General features: G+C 44.1%; 1 long non-coding RNA gene across 3 annotated transcripts; it reads right to left on the reverse strand.

The window, feature by feature from the left end:
- Positions 1-620: 620 nt before the first annotated feature.
- Positions 621-5,986, reverse strand: LOC147039703 (uncharacterized). Of its 3 annotated transcripts, XR_015063306.1 has the most exons (8): positions 5,938-5,986; positions 5,833-5,867; positions 5,425-5,485; positions 4,942-5,065; positions 3,764-4,826; positions 2,620-2,873; positions 1,809-2,508; positions 623-1,747 (listed from the first exon to the last, which is right to left on the reverse strand). It is a non-coding gene; the product is annotated as an uncharacterized LOC147039703 (long non-coding RNA). The 3 variants fall into 3 exon arrangements; XR_015063304.1 differs by having other exon boundaries at positions 621-1,747; positions 2,620-4,826; XR_015063305.1 differs by lacking the exon at positions 4,942-5,065 and having other exon boundaries at positions 621-1,747; positions 2,620-4,826.
- Positions 5,987-6,426: the final 440 nt, after the last annotated feature.

The raw sequence follows: 6,426 nt of genomic DNA on the forward strand, positions 1-6,426 counted from the left end.
CGTAATAACAGAAGGAGTAAGAATGAGTCGAAGTGAAAGCGGGGTGACCGCCGAGCTGGCCACGATTGGCGAGTGGCTCCGTCGCTGCGCTTGAACACCTGAGATCCAGGGTTCAAGTCCCCATCCCTGCGAAATGTAATGCTATGTACTGACCATGCACTATACTAACCATGCCCTGTACTAACCATGCACTGCACTAACCCTCTCTCCCAGCAGTACTAACCACTTTACATTGCATTCTGTCAACAGGAAGTAATAATATAATAACTTTTTACAATTAAAGCAAGTTTTTTTAAAAATCTTTTTTGTTACTTACTAGTCTAGGCTGTTCTAAAAGATCAGCTGGTATGCTTGATACATATTAAATGAGGTAAAACAAATATCCGTCATTTATTTCAGTGTACGTACCGGCACAAAAGGTGGCAGTGCTGAGGACAAGTAGAGCCTGAGAAGAATCGACGTCAGATGTACGGGTGGCCGAGCGGTTGAGCGCGTGACTGGACAACCCGCAGTCTCGAGTTCGAGTACAGCAATGGTCAACTTGAAGAACATTACCAAGCTGTAGATTAGAAAAACAATCTGCATATAACTGTATGACACACATTAGCACGCGATTTAAAATAAATAAATAAATAAAATAAATTTTATTCTTACTGCTTTGTTCGTTTTACTCACATGCACATTAGAGAAATCAGCAGTATTAGGTTGCTTTGGGCAAAACATACTACGACAGATGGGTCGCAATAACCCAGCCATCCAATTAGGGCACCTGTCATTTTTAATAGTGGTTTAAAGCTAAAACTAAAGTATTTTCAAATATAGTTCAATGGAGCGTCAGACAGGTTAGGGCAAATTTGCCGTCACTAGATGGCAGCACTTGGGAATCAATCGAACCCACTGGTGTCAAACTCGAGGCTTTTTCGCGGGCCGCAGTGTAGTCGTAGCTTCTTTCCAAGGGCCATTATGTCTCTCAGCCCAAATAAATGTATGAGCACCTCATTATATACAGCAAAAGCTACAAAACAAATTGCCAAATAACTTTTTCAAATCAGACGAGTAAAAACTGGTCAAATATATATAAGTGAAGACAATTTACAATTCCAGTAATGACATGAATTTGATGCACAATTTGTCTTCACAGGCCACCTAAAATGTGGTGGACCATATCCAGCCCTTGAGCTGAACACCTGTAATCTTACCTGTCTGAAAAGGCCAATCTAATAAGTACGACTATTATAATTACCTCTGGCTCACTAAGCAGGTTGCAGTGTGGCCTTTACTCACGTGTTTTTAAAGGCTAAACTCTGAACTGGTTGGTAGCACACAGTACTGGTACCAAGGTTGGCAGTGTTGTTAAGCAACATGTGACTAAGTGCTTTGAATCGAAGGCAGAAGTTCTGAAAGTTACATGTAATGTTGATAAATTCAAACTACCATCGCTCTGGACTGTACAGGACTTTACAGTTCACTCCATGTATTGAAAAACATTTTTAAACAATATTGCACAATGACACAGCGATGACAATAGAAGCATCATGCAGACAGTGTGCACACCCAGTGAAAAAGTGGAGGGAAAGAATGCGCAAAGAGGACAAATAAAGTCATACTCTCCCCTAAATGCTGGCTGGCCACTTTGCCCTCCCTGCCTCGCCATATCTGCACCCGCCTCGTGTGGGCTGCTCGTCACGGGCAAAGTCCCGCCGACGCTTTGGCCCAGTCTTCGACATTTGGACTCATCCTCGCACAACTGCAAAAAGAAAGCCGGCACTCAGTTGCATGCAGTTCATTTCTATCCACTTACTCATTACCTGGTTTCACGGTCCGGTCCAGTCCAGTCCCTCTCGGCGCTCATCCAGCAACCCTGAAAGGCAGACATTGTGGTGGTTTTGGCATGAAGGGGGGGGGGGGGGGAGAGACTCACTACCACTCCTCCGAGTTTAACTCAGGTTAGTTTGAATAGAGTAACTTGCAGCATTCCTCCTGCATTGGAGCTATTCAGTTTATGAAAGGTTTAACCCCTTACAGCAAGAGCGAGAGAGACAGAAAGAGGCATGAGAAGATGCTTCGGTGTGCACTAAAGCACAACCTGCCAGTTCCCCCTTAAGGAAAGCTGACTTGGCCCCGGGAGGAAAATAAGGAAAACGTGACATCACAGCAAGCGTCACGAAGAATCTCTTCGTCCTCAACACCGTCGACGACACCGGGAACCAGGCAGGCAGACATACCCTGGTATTCCACAAAGGGCAGGGTATAGCCACGTTCCACCCTGGATGCACCAGGCCATGCCGGGCGCGTCAGAGAGAGAGCGAGACAGAGAGAGGGGGGGGGGAAGCCACTTTGCCAATTCGTATCTAGAGGGTCACGCTAGTTCTTCATTCAACCTGATAAACTGAGTCAAGGACAGGGGGTGCCAAAATAGTATAATATTGGGCCACGAGTGAGCGGCAGATGGTACTCATCTTCATTTGAGGAACTGCTCCGGTACCCCCGACACCATGTGAGCAAGCCCTGCGACAGACAAATAAGGAAATGAGATTTAAAAAAAAAAAAAAAAGGGGGGGGGGAAAAAAAAAAAAAAAAAAAAAAAAAAAAAAAAAAAAAGGTACACTATCCTTGTACATTTGATTGGCGTGTCACCCCTTGCCAGCCTTGGCCAGACATGGCTCAGGCTCCTCTTCATCACATGGCAATATCTTTTCTCGGGGTGATTTCTTCCTTTCCTCGCCAATCCTGGGTCTTGTGGCCTCTGTCCGCCAGTTCTGCGTTGTTTTTTTTTTTGCTGCTTCTCTGCCTTTCAGATCCCAAGGTGTAGGTCACAGCTGCTCTTTGTTCCCATCGCCGGATCGATCGGTGAGTCCCCTTTTGCGTCCAGCCTGCAAAAAGCAGACCATGCACTGAGTTCTGCGCAGCTCGCGTCATCATGTCTTGACCACCCACGACCGGTGGTTCCTCATGTGGACCAGCTCACTCCAATGCCACCCTACACCGAGGGGAGAACAAAGAACGCAAGTACAACAGTGGTAGGTTAGGAAAAACGACAATGTTACAAGTCATATTGCAAAATTGGACAATCGGGATCAGCTCACTCCAACACTGCCCTACACCGAGGGGAGCACAAAGAACCCAAGTATGACTGTTAGGTAAAAAAAGAAAATGTTACAAGTCAAAATTGAACATTCAGCTCCACGTCAAAGTTTTGTTTGTGTTTCCAGCATCTCATGGACCGGCTCGCGCCAACGTCGCCCTACACTGAGGTGAGAACAAAGAACGCAAGTACAACAGTGGTAGGTTAGAAAAAGACAAACTGTGACAAATCATATTGCAAAATTGGGCATTCGGGACCGGCTCGCTCCAACGTCACCTTAGACTGAGGGGAGAACAAAAATCGCATGTACGACAGTGGTAAGTTAGAAAGACAAAATGTTACAATAGTCAACAAGTCACATTACAAAATTGGACATTCAGCTTCACGTCAAAGTTTTATTTGTGTTCCTGGCACCTCTTGGACCAGTTCGCTCCAGCGTCGCCCTACACTGAGGGGAGAACAAAGAACGCAAGTACAACAGTGGTAGGTTAGAAAAAGACAAAATGTGACAAGTCATATTGCAAAATTGTACATTCGAAATGTTACAAGTCATATTGCAAAATTGGACATTCGGGACTGACTTGGCTCCAACACCACCCTACGAGGGAGAACAAAGTACGCAAGTACGACAGTGGTAGGTTAGAAAAAGACAAACTGTTACAATAGGTCAAGTCATACCGCAAAATTGGACATTCAGCTCCACATCAAAGTTCTGTTTGAATTTCCAGCACCTCGCTGACCGGCTCGCTTTAACGCCACCCTACACCGAGGGGGGGAACAAAGAATGCAAGTACAAAAGTGGTAGGTTAGAAAAAGACAGTGTTACAATAGTCAACAAGTCATAACAAAATTGGACATTCGGCGCAACGGCAAAGTTTTGTTTGTGTTTCCAGCGCCTCTTGGACCAGCTCGCTTCAACGCCGCCCTACACCGAGGGGAGCACAAAGAATGCAAGTATGACAGTGGTAGGTTAGAAAAAGACAAAATGTTACAATAGTCACAAGTCATATCGCAAACTTGGACATACCGCTTCACGTCAAAGTTCTGTTTGAGGGAACAAAGAACGCATATACGACAGTGGTTGGTTAGAAAAAGACAAAATGTTACAATAGCCAAGTCATTTCGCAAAATTGGACATTTGGGTCCACATCAAAGTTTTGTTTGTGTCCATCGACATGACAACCTCCTCCCCCAAAGGTTCCAATGCACCGTCAATGGCAATCCTAGCACAAGACAAAATTGCTCTGATAGCAAAATTGGGCTTCCGCTTGTGGTACCCAAGCTGGTTCTTCCACAAAACCTGAAATATAAAAGGGGTGATACACGCCAAGGATTTGTTTGTGTCGGTCGGTGTGACGGACCAAGTCAAGTCAAGCTTATTTCTATTGCCCAAAATCATAGTCAAGTCTCAAAGGCAAAAAATTGAAGTCCTCCCCCAAAGCCTACAAAGCGCCGGCCGGCTTTCAACCGCTATCCTCGACAAAGCTGCTCTGGATCCAGACAAGCCACAACCTCAACTACAGCACACCTCTTAAGCAAGTCCAACCATCAGACCCCCAAACACCTGCCCTCATTTCAAGGAAACCTTTCCGCCGTGCACCCATAACCAAAGGCAACCAGAGTGCAACACTGCCCCCTCCTGGTCAAATGATCCCCACACATGACATGTCCACGTTGGCATGCTTGCTTGATTCTTGACTGGGTGTGGAATTGGTCCTTTCCTCATTGCTTCTCTTCAACCCTGGAAAAACATGCAAGGCGCCATAAATTGAATGCTGGTAACTACATTTGTGCTATCACATTCATGTACAAAACAAAACAAAAAAAAAGCTTAAACAAGCAAAGACATTTCTTACTATTACGCTCAGTTAGCTGAGCATGTCACTTCGGATCATTGAATTCACAAGAGCAATTGTTTTGATACGGCACAGGTCAAAATTGCGCATTTGCACACTCTGGCTCTCCTATTGGACAAGGACACTGAGAAGGACAGAAGAAAAAAAAACAAAAAAAAACACTAGGAGTCAACATTTTTGTTGCTTTATTCTTCCACATCCGAGACCACAGCTTACTTAAATCCTTACACCCAGTCATCTGATCAAAATAAGCAGTTTAGGCAGATGCAAGTTGAATGAGTGAATGTATAAGTTTTCAAAACATAATTGTTAATCTATATTTTTTGCAAATTAACTTCAGGAGTCAACTTAGAATTTAATTTATCGTTGAACCTAATTGTGAACGTAACATTTTAAATCAAATTTGGCTCTCTAGCCCCTTATGTTGGATACAAGTACACAAATGATGGAACATATACATCGTTTTATATTTATTCAACTTACCTCACGTCATGTGGATAATTCAAGTTTGCAGACCACAAACGACGGGGTAACACGTGTCGAGCTGAGCCGTCCAAAACGGGATGTCCGGTGCAAAGCAGAGAAAACACACATTTGCAAATAGTTCCAATGAATAGGAATGAATGGGGGCGCCATTTTGGGCAATTTTTTGGAGCGGAAGAGTTTGATTTTGAGAAGGGGAAAAACTCATATATATACGTTGGCAAAACGTGAAATTAAATACCACACTATTTTAACAGCTACAATAAAAAAAAGCAACAGTTATATTAGACTATAGTCAAACAAACATATTGACTTGAGTCAAACACAGTATTAAAAATACACGAGAAAGTTTTGAAACACTGCTAAACGCTGTAAAGGCAAGTGCATGGAGACGCGCTGCGCTCAAACCTCAAACGCGGTTGCGTCCATCGCGTGCGAAAATCCTGGAACAAGCAAAAAGGCGTCGTGAGACACGGCAACGGCCGACAAACATTTGCTCTTGTGCCCGCTTACCTGAGAGAATTCCACGCGGTGAGGCACCATCTTGCTTCACCTGTTTTTGATGACTCCCTGGTGCACACCTGTTTTCAATTAACCTGAGGGTCTGACGTCACTTCCGCAAAATGAACTTCTTCTCCTGCATGTCGAATGGCGTTTTGCACACTAGCGCCACCAGATGGCCTGTAGAGGTGACTGATTCGGTTTACCCTGTAAATTTAAGTGTACGAGCAGCCTGCCAATTATTACAGAACATTAGTCTTCAAGCACCACGCTGTCGCCCTCTCGTGGTCAGCATGTGAAATGCAGTCGGTGACAACTTCTGGGAATCCCAATCAAATAGAACCGTGTTTCCATTTTTGTTGGCGGACTAAATATTGAAAGTCAAACTGTAGATTGACTTTTCCCTCCTCTTATCAGACAAAAAAACCCCTGAGAAAATCAAATTATATTTCAATGTTAGTGTTCCTAATTCAAAACGAAAATCAAATATCCAGTCATTTT

The sequence above is a fragment of the Syngnathus leptorhynchus genome, chromosome 22, assembly GCF_054491065.1.
Source record: "Syngnathus leptorhynchus isolate UIUO chromosome 22, UIUO_Slep, whole genome shotgun sequence".
NCBI lineage: Eukaryota > Metazoa > Chordata > Actinopteri > Syngnathiformes > Syngnathidae > Syngnathus > Syngnathus leptorhynchus.